This window comes from Pinus tabuliformis, chromosome 1_2 (genome assembly GCF_031772625.1).
Source record: "Pinus tabuliformis cultivar Carrire ecotype Pingquan chromosome 1_2, CPIR1, whole genome shotgun sequence".
Lineage (NCBI taxonomy): Eukaryota > Viridiplantae > Streptophyta > Pinopsida > Pinales > Pinaceae > Pinus > Pinus tabuliformis.
In genome coordinates this window covers 584,793,494-584,812,355 of record NC_142298.1, presented here as the reverse complement: position 1 = coordinate 584,812,355, position 18,862 = coordinate 584,793,494, and the positions used below count along the sequence as shown (strand labels likewise).

General features: G+C 34.1%; 1 pseudogene; it reads right to left on the bottom strand.

Annotated features, from left to right (window-relative positions):
- Positions 1-405: 405 nt before the first annotated feature.
- On the bottom strand, positions 406-1,748 carry LOC149207005 (pathogenesis-related thaumatin-like protein 3.8 pseudogene; annotated as a pseudogene).
- Positions 1,749-18,862: the final 17,114 nt, after the last annotated feature.

The following is an 18,862-nucleotide window of genomic DNA, read 5'->3' as shown; positions in this document are numbered from 1 at the left end:
ATAGTTTTTAAAAAAAAAATTCATAAAAAATTTTAAATTTCCCAAAACAATATTTAAAACTTAATATATAAAATTTCATGTTAAAAAAAAAAAAAAAAACCTATTTCATAACTTTAACAAATTAATAAATTAACCGAAAATTTATAAAATCCCAAACTTAAAACATTCAGATTAAAATTAAATAGATAAATATATATATACATAAATAAAAATAAAAAAAGTTAGTGGAAAGGTATAATTTAAAAATTCAATTAAGTGAAAATTAGTTAGGTTAGATAGTTATAATTACCAGAAACTTAAAAATAAACAAATTTTATATGGTGATTGCTTATAAAATTATAAATTCAAAGGACATTTTATATGGTGATTACCAGAAACTTGGAATAGTGGGTGGGAGGGGAGTTGCTAGTGGGTGGGAGGGGAGTTGCTGGCGTAGTCTCCCGTCCAGCAGTATTGGGGAGTATTCAGAGCAGCACAAGCACTATCACATCCATCGACCACTTTCAATTCCGTAGGACAGCTCGCAGTTATGTTGCTGCTGCAGTCAACTGTTGGGAAGCTAGAGTCCGAGGGAGTTATGGAGCGAGGCAGATTAAATCCATCAACGAGAGAGATGTCATATGTGTCTCGACCGTTGGCCCCATTCAGAGTATATTCAACCAGCGTTGCAGGAGACCGTCCAGCGGCTTGACAGCTGAGCAAGCCACCGCAGTCACCAGTGTTGCAGCTGCCTTTACCAGAGGCGTCGAAGGAGCAGCCCGTACGTCCCCAAAATCAGCCTGCACTTTTCCCTGCGGGCATGTCCACACTCCATGATTGGCCTTGTGTGAGTGCTTGACCGCCACCTACTGAAATTCCCACGGCCCACACAGTGAACGAACACTTACTCTGGATCACAAATGTTGCAGCTTCAACTCCTGCGGTTGGGAAAGCAAACACATATTTATTGATGACATATAAGTAAGATATACACATCGCTCGTTAATGTAATTCTCATAAAATAGAGTAGATTTGAATTGGGGGAGTACCACCTTGAAGTTAAACCAGTAATCCTAAAGCTAGAGTTGCTGCAACTGAAACCGAAATATCTATTGTTCTTCCCCATTATGATTATGATACTACCGAAAATAAATATATCTATCTTTAGTGGGAAGCATATTATCATCTCTTATTAACCGCAAAAGGCGATGTTATAATTAGCACCAGAATAGGCCTGTGGACACACCCCCTTGAAGAACTTGGAATAGTTGATGGGAGGGCAGTTGGGAAACTCTTATTTCACCACTATAGCCTCATTAATGCGCTGCTACATGCGCCGGAGATAAGAGTTTATAACACGCGCGGGGTAACACGCCGTTTTTTTTTTTATTATCTAGTCATCTCTGGCTATCTCCGGCGCATGTAACCGCGCATTAATGAGGCTATAGTGGTGGAAATAGGAGTTTCCGGGCAGTTGCTGGCGTAGTCAGAAGTATTGGGAAGGGCCAGAGCTAACCAGCCTGCTATCGGGTCTCTAATGCACCCGATAACAGGCTCACCATACATACATACCCATGCCATTCCTCGTTTCTCCGAGAGCTCGACGGCAACGGGTGACCCACCACCTCCGAGTTGGCACTCGCTCTGCTCGCACGCTCACGGGTGACCCACCACCTCCGAGTTGGCACTCGCTCTGCTGGCGCATTTTCACACCAAAGCTCACTAGTTTTCAAAAACGATCCCTCGTGCCAAACATTCATTTGCTCCATTCACCCTCCCGGAACAAGTCCTCTGCAACCCTCTCAAGCATTCGTTTCTCCTGCTTACGATGCTGATGAGATTAGAGCCCACATCGACGGGCTATTCTTTGTTATATAAGACACTCCTCTCCCTGGCCTGCTCTATTCTCATCTTCATTTACATATTCTAAATCACTAGAAATCTTTGTATCCATTCCACTGTGAATGAATTCCATTATTGTGTGTTTGAATGATAAAATGTCTCATCACCACCACCACAAACATTATGAGCACGGGCACCACCATAGCAGACACCATTAGAATGAAGAGAAAATCAGAAGGCCGGGAATTGTTTACTATGGTGAACCGGCAGCCCAGGGAGCAAATCTGTACGCTGTAGACTACGAAAGGGCTATGAAGGAGCAGAAGCATGATAAACAGATGGAGCATGTAGCGGAAGTGGGAGCAGTCGCTGCAGGAGCGTTTGCAATGGTGAGATATCTTTTCGAATCCTTAATCTCAATTTTCAACCCATATACAGACCTGAATTTATTTTAATATACCATAGCTAATTCTGACAGAGATCTATTAAAAACAAAGCAATACATATAGGGGATATCAAAGAGATCATGATGGTTGATAATGCCAATAAATTCGATCGATGGGATTTAAAGTTTAAACTTGTGATTTTTTTGGTAAACCACTGTTAAATTTAACTTGATTATTGATTTCTGTAATATTTCATAATAGGATGAACTGAAATATTTCCATAATTTGCAATTAAGGGAAGGATTAGCTTAAATTATCAATAGGATAATGATAACCGTTATAAAATGAATGTGAATATTGATATAATATTTTGTGTATGCAATACGAGATGCACGAAGCAAAAATGATCCAGGCACGCTCATAGGCACAAGATTGAGGCAGAGATTGCAGCAGCTGCTGCAATCTGCAACCGGGTACACCTTGTACGAGCATCACCATACGAAGGAAGGTCATGGCCAAAAACAACACCACCATCATCACCACCACTAGCTGCCCACAACAAAGCATTTAAAATAATTTCCTTCTTTAGCAAAGAAGTTAGTCATTATTTGATCACTGGTTTCAGCGTCTTTTGTTGTTTGAACTTTATATTCAGTGTGGCGTTATGGGGTTCAGATGAAAATTGAAATTGAAATCAACTGATTCATCTGTCCTCTTCCGTATTTTCATATCAGTGTGCTTTCCTGTATGTGCCTTTCAAATCCATGAGATCGAATCCGTTTGAATCGATTTTGTTTTGTGAAGCCAGTAAAAATTTTATTGTGAATAATCCATCACAATGTGAAACAGTTATCATATTATTGTGAATATGAAGTTTCTGATTCTTCAACACTGTTCCAATATTTTATTTAAGGTAGAACTTGTAGAATTTCAAAAAAAATTGGAGACTAATCAGAGTCGGGTTAAACAATTTACTTTATTTTTATTAATCAAATTACGAAATATTTCCAAATTTTACAATCCAGTTAAATTCAACTCCACCATGAAGACTTTAACATGAACACAATTCACTCTGAGAAAAGCCATTGACAATATTTGCATTGCATGAACCCAAAAGCCTTTTAAATTGTGAAAGGCCACCATGGAAAATGTTTGCATTGCATGAACCCAAAAGCCCTTTAAATTTGGAAATGTTGATATCATGAAGGCAATGTCTTCAATCGTAACTCTCTAAAATTTATCCCTAACAATTTTTGCTATATAAGCATCGAATTGATGATACTCACGCTTTATAAAATGGATTGAATCTTGATCAGTCGAGGACAGCTATATAAACATCGAATTGATGATACTCACGCTTTATAAAATGGATTGAATCTTGATCAGTCGAGGACAGCTTTTGGGGTTTGAAAAAGGCATGTCGGACGAGAGAAGAATAATTTGATACCAAGTCGAAGGGATATTAGGGTTTGGAGAAATGGTCTTGTTATGGGAATCTATTTGAATAAATAGGACCTATTTTGGTAGTATAAATTAAGATAGAATCTCTTGAAGAGGTTAGTCATTATTTGATCCCTATACTCTAAGGCTAAATTCCTTGTACCAATGAAGATGTTTCTCATTTAACTTGGCTTGTAACATTCCTTAAACCTCGGCAAGCAGGGGAAGCAATTCAGATTTTCCAGATCAGTTGAACCCAATAAGCAAGGATGTGTTGCTATCTTTGTGCTTTCTCTTTAAACAATGCCTGTTGTGTTCTCATCCATTCTTTCAAAGTTTTGATGTTAGAGATTATGGATTGGTACAGAGTTGGAATCCACAACCTATTTCTGCAAATTTATTTTTTCTTGGTTTTCATTCCAGAAACTAGTTTTTTGAGATATACTACCTATAGGGTGAGCCTGTTGTTTCCAGTTTTGAGAAATTTCATCTTTCACACCAGATTTTTAATCTAGCATAATTTAGTATGAAAAGTCCAATTCTATGGCCATATCAAGGGGGCTGTAACCCTGATTGTTGTTACAATTTGTGAGCTTCATACTATGCACTATGCAGCTTAATGTTAAAACAAAACTAGCAGCTAATTAACATCTCTTAACCTTGCAGATTCATATAACATTTTACATTATTACGTTATGCCTAAAGTTACTTTATTATTTAATACTGCCATGTAATAAAAACATGATACATACAACCTGAGTCGTCCTAACAGTTAAGAACATGTGATTCTCTCCACAAAGGTCATATGTTCAATTCCAAACAGGGGTAAAATATGTACATGTGGCCAAGCTGTTGTTTGTGTGGCAGTGGCAAGGTATTTAAGCATTCCCATTCTTGCTTACAGGGTAGCGAATGGACAAATTATATTTATCAGGCAGACCCCAATGCCCAACAATTTTCTAGAAAAAAATAAAAACATGATATGACCATTAAACTAACATTCAAGAATCCCATGAGGCCACAAAATAACACCCCTTACAATGTGTAGAACTACAACACCCACAGATCAGTAGAGCTCTTCATCAAATATCCAAGATTATTGCCATGCACATTCCAGACCCATGTAAATACATAAAAACAAATTCTCCATGCCTTCTTCAAACAGTAAATCAAACTTTCTTATTAAAAGATTTTTATATTCTAATTCCCTCAATACAAATACTATGCATGGAAATAATATTAGTTAGTCAATATATATTTTTTTATTTTTCTTTATAAATAAGATTATGATTAGTTCCTAAAAAGGTATATTCCCAAAAAAGTATTCGATTTTATCTCCTCGGCTTATGTCATGCTTGTATCCCTCTTATTTGTCTTCTTGTGATGTTCTTCACTGAGGTTGATGGGAGGAATGACCAGTTCCAGCTTATATTTATACTAGTTTTTTTACCTTTAATGAAATGACATGTCACTTGTCCAAGGAATATGAGCCTACATAATTCATTTTACCAATAACACATTAACGGGTTCTTTAGTGAAAGAACCATGGTATGAGAGTCCCAAGAAAAATGACAACCATAGTGTATACACATAGTCGAGACCTATACTGATGCTGATGCATGTTTTCTAATGGAATGAGTGGTGATGCTAAATCATCTCTAGCACCTACATCTACACTTGAGATTGCTCGAACCATTAGATCAGCAGACAGTTTATGGATCTTCGCAAGGTGCCTTATCGTAAAAGAATTAAATCGAGCACTCCTATTTTTGCCTCTTTGTAGAGGGGCTTCAAATTTCTTGCACAAACATTGTAGATGCCTTCCATGTGATTACAGATTAAATCTGAGTTTGTCAATACTGTTATGTAATTGACCCCATTGTGTTTTGCCTCTTTTAATCCTGCAACAAGTGTAATGTAGTATGCTTTGTTATTGGTTGTCTTTCCCTGCACTTCCCATATTCTATAAACCACATGATTTTTTGCCCCATTGTGACTGACAAATTTTAAAGTTGCTCGACCCGGATTTGGGCAGCATGATACTTCAATGCACAGTGTCCACTTTTCCACTATTCCGTGAGCTTAGAAGCATGCATAGTGACAACAACAAAATAGATTCATGTTAGAATATGAAATATGATAAAATATCCTGATTGAAATTGATTATTTTTATTCTACCTCAAGTTTGAATGCACATCCTTGAAAAATAACACAAAATCAAATATCAGTGATAAGACTTTGGGCATAAAAAGAGCATATTTATTTTTCTATTAGCATAAAGAGTTAATAACGCACACTCATGTTATTGCCATGCACATTCCAGACCCATGTAAATACACAAAAATAAATTCTCCATGCCTTTTTCAAACAGTAAATCAAACTTTCTTATTAAAAGATTTTTATATTCTAATTCCCTCAATACAAATACTATGCATGGAAATAATATTACTTAGTCAATATATATTTTTTATTTTTCTTTATAAATAAGATTATGATTAGTTCTTAAAAAGGCATTTTCCCAAAAAAGTATTCGCTTTTATCTCCTCGGCTTATGTCATGCTTGTATCCCTCTTATTTGTCTTCTTGTGATGTTCTTCACTGAGGTTGATGGGAGGAATGACCAGTTCCAACTTATATTTATACTAGTTTTTTACCTTTAATGAAATTACACGTCACTTGGCCAATGAACATGAACCTACATAATTCATTTTACCAATACTAATTTTTCTAATTTATAAATTCAATTTCTCTCAATCTAAGAGGAGTTAGAAAGCGAGTAATAGCTCATTCGAAAGCGGAAAGTGTCCTCTACAAGATGGTGTCATTTTCAACCTTAACTAATATTAGTATTCCATCAGTAAAATTATATTTTATGAACTATAATCATTATTTTGTTTGTGGGAGACTTTAGGATTTTATCATTATGTTTTCGACAATGTTTAGGGCTTCCATATTTTTAATCTTTTTGGCAATATCCAAAGATGAGTGTTTCTTCACTTGTTTTCTTTATTTATTAGGATCAGAGCATCTTCAAAGGCATCATGGGCATCTAGGGCTTCATTGATATATGCGTACATTGCATCATTCTAGGGCAAACCATGTACCTAAGAAAATTCACTTCATACTATGTTAGAGTTTGTCATTATTATGCATCAATGTTCCTAGGAGAGTTTCGTGGTATGAGCTTCTTCATCTCACATTACATCATACATCAACTATTTCCGGCTTGTCATAACATAGATATGGATATAGCTAGGGTTTGCATCAGAAATGACTTATACTTCTTAAATTTTGTGAAAACCAACAAGCCAGATGTAAATAACCCTATTTTGTTACTTTCAATTATTCCCATGGCATCCATCCAGGTGGAATTCAAGATGGTATTAAAGAGGCAGCATTTGAAACTTGAAATTAAAATGAAATTCAAGCGGAGCTCCAATAATCTTTGTTGAACCACTAGTAGGTTAAGAATAATTAGTTCACCTCAAATATAATGTATATAACTGAACACATGAAGCATGTTATAACATGAGTAGAAATTTAAGGTGAATGATATTACAAAACAGGGAAAAAAAGTACATTAATGGGTTCTTTAGTGAAAGAACCATGGTATGAAAGTCCCAAGAAAAATGACAACCATAGTGTATACACATAGTCGAGACCTATACTGATGTTGATGCATGTTTGCCAATGGAATGAATGGTGATGCTAAATCATCTCTAGCACCTACATCTACACTTGAGATTGCTCCAACCATTAGATCAGCAGACATTTTATGGATCTCCGCAAGGTGCTTTATCGTAAAAGAATTAAATCGAGCACTCCATATTTTTGCCTCTCTGTAGAGGGGCTTCAAATTGTTTGTGCAAACATTGTAGATGCCTTCCATGTGATTACAGATTAAATCTGAGTTTGTCAAGACTGTTATGTAATTGACCCCATTGTGTTTTGCCTCTTTTAATCTTGCAACAAGTGTAATGTAGTATGCTTCGTTATTGGTTGTCTTTCCCTGCACTTCCCATATTCTATAAACCACATGATTTTTTGCCCCATTGTGAAGGACAAATTTTAAAGTTGCTCGACCCGGATTTGGGCAGCATGATACTTCAATGCACAATGTCCACTTTTCCACTATTCCGTGAGCTTAGAAGCATGCATAGTGACAACAACAAAATAGATTCATGTTAGAATATGAAATATGATAAAATATCCTTATTGAAATTGATTATTTTTATTCTACCTCAAGTTTGAATGCACATCCTTGAAAAATAACACAAAATCAAATATCAGTGATAAGACTTTGGGCATAAAGAGAGCATATTTATTTTTCTATTAGCATAAAGAGTTAATAATGCATGCTCATGTTAGTAATGCATGCATGGTCATGAAAATGAGTATGTAACATGACAAGAAGAGATGAACCATTTAAGACAAACCTTGTCATGCTATCTAGGATTCTAAGGATTTCAAAATATCATCTTTTAGTAAGATTGACTAAAGAAATCTTGGAAAATGGTTTTTTCTGTTACATTTTCAAAAACATTGCTATATCCAGCGATTTTGATTGCAATTGCTTGTTAGTGTTTTCTAGAGCTACTGCTCACATCTTGAAAGAGGGATTGCATTAGGTGGAGGGTTCCAAATAGAGAGAACACTCCTATGCTTATCCAGATCTCCATCAACAAGAGGCAATATCCAGGGAAGTCAAATCATGTAGGCAAGACAAGTCCAAGAAGGAGAGATTGGACACCACTTATATCTATGATGGATGTTGAACTTACTTATCAGAGCTATCCAATTGTTTAAAGTCCAATGAAACAAAACAATTTTTTTCTAATTATGCTTCCATTGTTTTGATAGTCATTCAACTTCCATTGCCTTTGTACATGAGATGAGAGGGCCCAATTTAGATTGTATTATAACATGAGAAGGCCCTGACACCAAATTATTACCATTCATATGAATTCAGACAATGTATAACATGATGTGATTGTTCAGTGATCAAAAAAGAGGAAGAGAAAACTGCTCTTCAGAATAGGCATAAAAGAGCAGCCTAGATTGTTCTACCAAACTATGTACTAGACTGGACTATAAATGTCTAGACATCTTGGATGAGTTTATGATATATGTGATTGTTGTTGCATATATCTCTAGGTTGTTAGTTTTTATCAACCATGGTTTTCTTTTAAAAAAATATAGAAAATATTTCTATGGGTATGAAAAAAAGTCTTACATGCTTTTATGAAGTTTGAAGCTTATGATTCAATGAAATTAATGTTAGATATTCTCATGCTAGAACAGTAGACTAACCCTTCTCAGTACAAGGCCCAATTATTGATTATCCTAACAGATTATTTCTTCTTCCCATGGTGTAGTTAGGCTGTCAATTAGCACTATTGGGCTAGTTTGTATTTCATGCCAATCCCATAACAACTTTTAGATTATCTGTATAAACAACATATCACTTATCTGAGCATTCCCACCTTTGGAATGGTGGATGTCACTAATGATGAAGAGTAGTTTAGTACATTGTAAATACGTAAATGAGCTAGCACAGTAGGTTAAGACGTGGTTGGTGAAAGCCATCAGGCATCTGCATCAGCCAACCTTTCATAAGAGCAGAGTGGAGAGGAGCAGAATTAGGCATTCCACTTTTCACTAATCTAATATGGTTATTGGATTCTGCAATAACTAAGCTTTCATAAGATTGGAGTGAAGAGGAGAAGAGCTGGGCATTCCACTTTTCAATAAAAATAGAGTGGAGAGAAGAAGAGTTAGGCATTAGAAATACTCAATCATATTTTTGTCTATACATAGTTTAAGGTTTAAGTTCTTAATGTTGCTGCAACAACAAACACTCTCCCAAATGTGTGCCCCCCCAGATGTCTGTAAACAACACAAAAATTAACCATATAACCTACAATCCAATGGCCCTTCTTGTGGAGCTTATCACTGGCAATAATTGATGGATATGCATTGCTTCTAAAGCCTAGTCTATGAAATTCTCTTGTTGTCAGTCTTTTTGTTGTAGCTGATGGGGTAAGGAGAAATTTACTGAACCAGGCAGTGGATCCATTATGCCTGCATGATTTACTAATTCTCTTATTAAAAACTCATCTGAAAATTCACTATTGCAGGTTACTGCAACATTGACTTTTGCTATTGCCTGTGCATAAGTGGGTACTACTATTCTCATTGGAAATGATTTAAGAGAATGTGCCTAGAACCACTGTGCAAAATATGAAACTGCTATAGCTATGGAATTCTTGAGTTGGTTCATGGTTTCAACATCATTTTTTTTTACATTTTGGATGTTGGCAAAGAGGTAATATTTGGTGTGCCTTGTTGAAGAAGTCCATTCACACTTAACACAAGAAGTGTATGTAGCTTGATTTTTCCATGAGAATAAAGCTTTCTGCATCAAGCCAATTACCTTTTTGGGGTAATAATGTCCACTGGAAGTTTTGATATGGAAGACATATTAGAGCTAAGCTAAAGGTTACCTAGATTGTCTAAAGTCCATTTCTATATTAGCATGTTATTTTTAGGGATCTTGGACATATGTTAATATGCAATATTAAGGGCAGCCCCTTCAGGAACAACAAAAACATCCATATCATTGATTTAGATGCACCATACTTATACCCAATCATATTTTTGTCTATACATAGTTTAAGGTTTAAGTTCTTAATGTTGCTGCAACAACAAACACTCTCCCAAATGTGTGCCCTCGCAAATGTCTGTAAACAACACAAAAATTAACCATATAACCTACAAGCCAATGCCCCTTCTTGTGGAGCTTATCACTGGCAATAATTGATGGATATGCATTTCTTGTAAAGCCCAGCGTACGAAATTCTCTTGTTGTCAATATTTTTGTTGTAGCTGATGGGGTAAGGAGAAATTTACTGAACCAGGTAGTGGATCCATTATGTCTGCATGATTTACTAATTCTCTCATAAAAAACTCATCTAAAAATTCACTATTGCAGGTTACTGCAACATTGAGTTTTGCTGCTGCATATGCATAAGCGGGTACTACTATTCTCATTGGAAATGATTTAAGAGAATGTGCCCAGAAATCGTCCATGCAAATTCATGGAGACTCTGATGATATGTGGACTTATACGAATCTTACAAGAACAAGTCAAGAGTGAGAAAATTAGTGGGCAATAAAATTGCAGTTTTTGCAAAGTTATGAGTTCCTGACTTTGAACTCAACTACTGTCTAAGAAACAGACCGTAGTGCAATAGAGGATTGGCAAAAGAGATATAAGAATGTAGAACAAGCATAGAAGGACCAAAACTTAATTGATAAGACATTGGAGCAGGCAACATTTCGTAGGCATTTGTTTTCAAGCCTACAAGTTGTACGCCAGTTTGCAAAAGCAACTCTGGGATTATTTCTGCAAACAAAGCCCTTCATTATTTCTAATTATGGTTAAATACCGACTAGTCACTTCTATCACATTGGTTAGGCAAAGATTAATGATGGATTTAATACTTTGCTTGTTTCGATCTATTTTGGAATTATCCCTATTATACCTAGAATGGGGAAATAGGCAGGTAACACTACAACAAAACAGGCAATTTGCGCCAGATTTAGCACCAGATTCTAGTGCATTTTTTTCTCAATTGGGATGAGCAACCTGGCGCTAAATCTGGCTCTATTGTACAATTTTTAAAGCGTCATTTTTTGCACCAAATTTTGCATCTTTTTTACGCCAAATTTTCCATCATTTTCTGCATCATATTTTGCACCAAGATTTTCATTTGGTTTTACAACAGGTTTTGCTTCTAGTTTTGTGCCTTTTTTTGCATCTATTTTTGCATCATTTTTTGCTTCCTCTTTTGTGGAATTCTTTGCTTCTATTTTTGTGTCATAATTTGCATCGATTTTTACACCATCTTTGACATCTTATTTAGCGCCTTTTTTTACATCCAATTTGTGCCAATTTTTGCATCTGGTCTTATGCCATCTTTTGCTTCTAATTTTGTACTTATTTTTACATCTATTTTTGTGCCAATTTTTCTGCCTTTTTTTACACCATCTTTTCCATCCAATTTTGCACCATATGTTGAATCTGATTTAGTGCCAAATTTTTCATGCATTTTTGCACCATTTTTTGCATCCACTTTTGCATTTTATTTATCTCCCTTTTTTGCATCCTATTTTGCACCATATTTTGCATCATTTGTTGCATCCAATTTAGCATCATTTTTAACACCATTTCTTGCATCCAATTTTTCATCCTTTTGAGCATCTAAATTTGCATCCTATGTTGAACCATATATTGCATCCACCTTTGCATCCCATTTTATGTCTATTGTTACGTTCACTTTTGAGCCATTTTTTCGTCTACTTTTGCATTTGTTTTTGCACCAAGTTTTGAATGATTTGTTGCATCATTTTACATCCAATGTTGCATCTCAATTTGCATCCAAAATTGAGCCATTTTTATGCCCATTTTTTCTTCTTTTGTGTCCAATTTTGCACCATTTTTTATGTCCAAATTTGCATCCTTTTTGGTATCTAGTTTTTCATCCTTTTTGGCTTCCAAATTTGCATCATTTTTTTTGCCACATTTTGTGTCCACATTTGCATCTCATTTTGCACCTAGATTTTAGTTGGAATTTTCATCTAGTTATGCATCATCTTTGACATCCTTGGTTTCACCATTTTTTAGTCCCATTTTGCATCTTGTTTTGTGTCTTTTCTTACATCCTTTTTGCATCCTAATTTTACACCATTCTTTGCATCCTCATTTTGGTGTCCATTTTTGCATCCTTGTTTGCACCCAATTCGGTATCCTTTCATATGCCCTATTTTGTTCCCTTCTTTGTGTCTAGTGTTGCACCCTTTTTTAATTTTACTTTAAAAACCTTTTTGTGTCATTGTTGGCATATTGTTTTGATGGCTAGTTTAACATCCAATTCTACTCCCAATTTTTCATCCATGGTTAAATCCACTTTTGGCTTCTTGTTTAGAGTTTTACTTTTATTTCCATTTATGACCACCTCTATGGGTTCATTTTACTAAGTTCATTTACATAGTGAAATATATTAAATTTTCTAAATATCATTTTGTTGTAGGATTTAATGCATGGTTAGATGAAAACAAAACCCTCTCAGTTTATCTCAGAAACATAGGACAAACCAATTAAGAGAAAGGTTGTTCTAAGGCTTAGGATTCTTAGTAGATCAAGATGTAGAGTATAGATTAAGAAAAAGAGAATGAATTCTTGTGAGTCCTCGCATGCAGGTCTTCTTGGAGTTTTTCGTATAGCCAAGAAGCGCTCCTAGCTAGCTCCAAAGCTTGGTCCTACACATAAGAGAGAGAATAAAGCAACTTTCACAACATAATATCTTAATAATCAAAACTATAAAAAACATATAAATATTATTGAATAAATAAATATAAAACAAAAACCCATGCATACATTAGTTAAATAGAAGAAGTAAAGAATGAATAGAAACATATGGAAGGAAGAACAACTGATCTATATGAATAAAGGAGTTGGAGGAAAGTTACAACAATCAGATATAGTTGCAACATCACCTCCCCCAACTCATAGCTCCAAAACTCTCCCTATCAAGACAGATCTCAAGAGCATGAGAATACAAAATTCCCATCATTTTTTCAATGGCCAAGCCTCTAATATATAGGAAAGTGGAGGCTATGAAGATTTCCAAAATTCCTCATTAGTTCAATTTGGGAAAAATCTTTTGGGTGAATAATGTTTCCTCATATAAAAAAGGAATTTTCCACTTTTTAGATGCTTTTGTGGTTAGGAAAAAGCTTCCCCATGCTTTATGGCTCTTTCCCACTTTTGTATGCTTTAATTTTTTAGGAAAAAGCTAAAGATGAGGATAAAGAGATTACATTCCACCATATGTTTCCGAAAGTGACCAAGAATGTCAAATTCAAATTCTAGTTTGCTTATGTTTTAGTTTTTTTTTTAAATATATATTTAGTTTTAGTATTTTTTTTTCTAGAAAAATATATTTAGTTTTTGGTATATTTTTCTATAAGAAAAATTATATTTTGTTTTTATAAAAATGGATTTTAAACATTCCATTCATGCTAAATTTGTGATTTTATGATAGGAGTTTAAATTATATATAGTAAAGTAGCTTAATGTCATGTGTCGTGTTGCTGAGATGGGTGTTATACATCTCTTTCTTGCTAAGTTATAGAATGTGCTTGGGTTTTCTTAATGCAATAAAACTAATTATGTTCTTCATGATATCTTGAAATGTTCATCTTGAACCAGGCTAATAAAACAATAAAGTTAAAATAGGTTTTCCTTTGTCCTTTATAGATCTTTGTCCCCATTAATATTGGTCTTAATAGATTAATTGTCTTGTGGTGGCCTTGAGTGGTCACTTCCATTAGTTGCATTCTTTGTAGTTTTCAGTTAGTGACATTTTTTAGGCTTGATAATATGTTATTTAATTTATTAAAATGTGTTATTGTCCATATTATTGTTAAATATTAATATTAAATATGCTGATTTTTAAGCATGTTTTAGCAAAACTTTCCCAAAATGTTTATAGATTGTATTTTATAATGAAATGATTCTTTGCTTGATGAAATTGTTTTGGATATTTTTTTTAATGATTCATTGGTTGATGAAATTGTTATGGATATTTTTTTTAGTATATTAAATTGTATGTGATAAAGTCAAAAATCACCTCTTTTTTAGATTTTCATTGATCAATTTCCCTTAAGGCCATCAAGTTCACCATTTGGTCCCAGGTTAAGGAAATATAGGAGTCATGAAGTGGAATTTTCCAAGCACTTAAATCTTGAGACATGTTTCTTTTTAGTCACTTTATACTTTCTTTCTATGTAAATTTTTGATGAAAATAGTCTTGGAACATGAGGGGCGTCAATAGTAAGCGAAAACAAACTCCTAAAAGAAAAATGGTATGCAAAGCACCCATAAATAATGTTGATATAAGAAGCAAAAATATTAAGTGAGGTTCAACCTCATATAATTAGAAAATGGGGGAGGAATTTCCAAGTAGTAGTGATTGATGCTTAGAGATACTTGGGTGGAATGGTTATTATTTGAAATGATTAAGACATCAAGGTTACCAATATGTTTACCTCTTTTCGCATTATGACAATACAATTTTAGTTAATTGACATTGAGGACTACTACGATGTATCCAATGTCTATGACTCCAATATCGCAAATGGAAAACCTCTATTTCTCAATTCTATTTCTAGCACAAGTAATTTATACTCCCCATCTCCATGGATTGTTGGGAGTGACTTCAATATTATAAGTGTCTCGAGGAAAAGAAAGAATGAATCGAAATGTTTAACAAGATATTTTGTAAGCTATACCATTAAAGCCACAAAGTAGTCTCCATTAAAGTTGTCAAGAAATGAGTCTCCAACCCACACATGTGGATCAATGAGATGTAATACATGTGTGTGTGGTTACGAACTCAATACACCTCTATAATAACTCCACAAACTTATGTATTTCACTCTGTCACATAAATTGACAATAGTGTGACATAAGTAAACCAAGAGTAGACATGAAAGCCTTAGGAAACAAACATTCCTTAGATCCTCAATTAGGTGCTTAAATGATGAAGTGAAAATGCAAGGAGAAAAGAAGAATTCATGATTTAACCATCACATACATGTGATCAAGTGTGACTAGGAGTGTATATATTCATATATTTTCCAAAGAGGGAGTGAATACATGAGTTACCATTTATTGGCCCTTATTTTTCTTTCTTTTTCATTTTCTTATATATAGGACTTAGGGAATAAGGTTTTCATAAGTTTGGCACAACTCATAGATATAAGATTTACATGAATTTTCACTTCAACCTTAGAGTTTAGACTTAGATAAATCAATATAGTGTATGTTTAATGATTTTGGCTTTCACTTTTTTATTGTATTTCATCACAAATACAAAAGGGGAAATAGTTTGCCACAAATCTATGAATGCTTAATCATAAAGTCGTCATGTGATGAAAACAAATTAATGATGTTATTCTCTACGAAAATGATGGGTATTCTTGAGAAAATCTTATGCTTGTGGATGTTTCCTCCCTGGTTGAGAGGGAGTGAGGGTAGACACCATGTTATCCATGTGTCATGTACTATGGCTAGGATTAACAATCGTAAGCCTAGTAAAGGCACTAGTAGGGATAATGGTGGATTGGATAAACATCTGGGACCAAAATTCTTTGAGAATTTGGACATTGACTAGGACTAATCGCCATAAGTCAAGTACATTAATCCAAGATAAGAATAGTCATGAGGATTGACATTTTCTGGTGTCAAATATTATGATAGTGGATTAGGAAATGATCATGTGAGGACATACCTGGTAAACATCTTGGTGGGGTAAGTGCCTTGAAATGCAGTGGTGTCCAAATTTATGCCTCCCAACATTGTGCTCTGATCTAATGGAGAGATAAACTTGTTAGTCAAGGCCTTACTATTTTGAAAATTTTGGCTATGATGATGTAAATCATCATTGATGCTTATCAATCTAGATCCCTTCTTATATGAATATTTCAACTTGAGAGTACTTTTTTGTCTCATTATGAGTACCTCGCTAGTTTAGAGGGAGGGTCATCATCTTCATTATTGCCATCATCACCACCATCAATGTGATCATTATTGTCATCATTTCATTATCATCATAATCACCATTCATGTCTTCTTCATGATCATCATCATCATCATGATTTTGTATATTGTTGTCAATTGTTCATAATTATAGGTATCATAAGAAATATCACCAACCTTAGGACACATGATATATGAAAGAAAAATAACCACTTTATTTTTTAGAAATGATTGATGATCATCAACATCACTACCATTATCATCGTCATTATAATTGTCATCATCCCCATCATCATAACTAGTATAAGTTTTATCATAATTTTTGTCATCTTCATCATGAACATCATAATCATCATTCATGCCATTATTGTTCTTAATTATGACCAAGATGAAAATAATGATAATGATGATCAGATGATGATGACTTGGAAGATGACGCCAAAGATAATTATTATGATTTTTACCATGATAACATTTAAAAATTGGGAGGAATGGCCAAGGTCATTAGCATCATCATCATTGTCATTGTAACTCCCATCGTCTTTATCATCATTGTCATTATCATAACAATCACAATTCATGTCATCGTCATCATCTTCATTATCATCATCGTTATAATTATTGACATTTTCATCAGTTGTTCATAATTTTCAATGTCATAAGAAATATAATCAATGCAAAAGATATGATGTGTGTTGGAAAATGGATGCAAAAGTAAACAAAAAAATGGGGGTAAAAATAGACGTAAATTTGGATGAAGAGTGGACACAACATAAGTAGATGCAGAACAAGACAGAAAAATTGAACAAAAGTGGATGAAAAAGTAGATGCAATAGTTCATACAAACTTGAACACAAAATAGGACTCAAACATGGATGAAAAAGTGGAAGAAAACATGGGCACAATAGTAGGCATAAAACTTAGCATGAATTGTGGTGAAACAAATGTGGATACTCCAATGAATGTAAAAAAAAAGGGACACAAACTTGAATGCAAAAAGGAGGAAAACTTGGATGAAAAAAGGGATGTAAACATGGGCCAAACATGGGTGCAATAGTGAACATAAAATTAGTTGCAAAACTAGACAAATCAAAAGTGGATGTAAAAGTAAATTCGAAATGGGATGCAAAAAACATAAACAATATTTGATGCAAACTTGGACACAAAAGAGGATGCAATAGTGGAAGAAAATGTGGGTTGCAATGATAGGCATAAGATATGGCACAAATAATAGCACAAAAAAGGTGGATGTAATAATAGACACAAAAAAATATGCAAACTTAGATGCAAGACAAGATGCTATAAGGGATGTAAAAGTGGATGCAAACACGGGTGCAACATGAGAAACAAAATTGGATGCAAAATATGGATGAAATGGAAGTACATGCAAAAGAAGATACAAAATGAGATGCAAAACCCAACACAAAAGTGGATGCAAAAATAGATGAAATATTTTATGCAAAAGAGGATGTGAAGATGGATGCAAAATTGGAAGCAAACGTGGGTACAACAGTATGTGCAAAACATGGAACAAATTTTGTCACAACAAAAGTAGATGTAATGATAGATGCAAAAAAAGAAGCAAATGAAGATGAAAAATAGGATGCAAAAAGGGATGTAAAAGTGGGTGTAAACATGGGTGCAACAATGGATGTAAAATAGCTTTTGCAACTTATTTGAAAGAGCAATTTTGTCCCAACAATTAGACTTGTAGCATAAAGAACATGGTTAATACATATGATTCGACCAAAAACTAGTTACTACCAAAATTCAACCAAAAAAAATATTACTGCATAAAAATAGAATTAAAAACAAAAAAATAAAAAAAAAAATTTCCCAAATTAAAAATAAATAAATGATAAACTTTTTTTTACCAAAATTTAGTGATTTTTTTAGTGCTAATACTAACATTGCCATTACAACAAGATATTTTTTTAGTGCTAATACTGCCATTACAACAAGATATAAGAGGGATATAATGCAAAAGGTTTAATAATAATATGTATGTAGAAGATGGTCTTCAGACTGGTGAATTCATGATAATCAATGGGACTACAGTCAAAATAATTGGATGTTATTTACTTTTTTACATAGATTGTCAAAATAATTGCATAAATCGATTTTTTTTAACCAAAATTTAACAAAAACTTTGCTAGTGCTAACATTAGAACCACCATTACAACAAGATATCTTTCTAGTGTTGACAACACCATTATAGTAAGATACCTCAAGAGAGACAGAAAATTTAAGAAGTATGATAGTAATATGTATCCAGAAGATGGTAGTGAAACTAGTAATTGTTCATTCTCATTATCATAATCATTGTCATCATCATCACCATCATCCTTGTCATCGTTATTGCCATCATTACATTATCATCATAATCACCATTCATGCCATCATCATCAGCTCCATCATCATCATCATTATGGACATTGTTTGCAATTGTTTATAATTATAGACGTTGTAAGAAATATCATCAACCCAAAAAATGTGATCAGTGCTAGAAAAGGGTTGTTTAGGACACATTGATATACGTAAGAGAAATAACAACTCTATTTTTGAGAGATGATCGATGATCATCATCATCACCACCATTATCATCGTCATT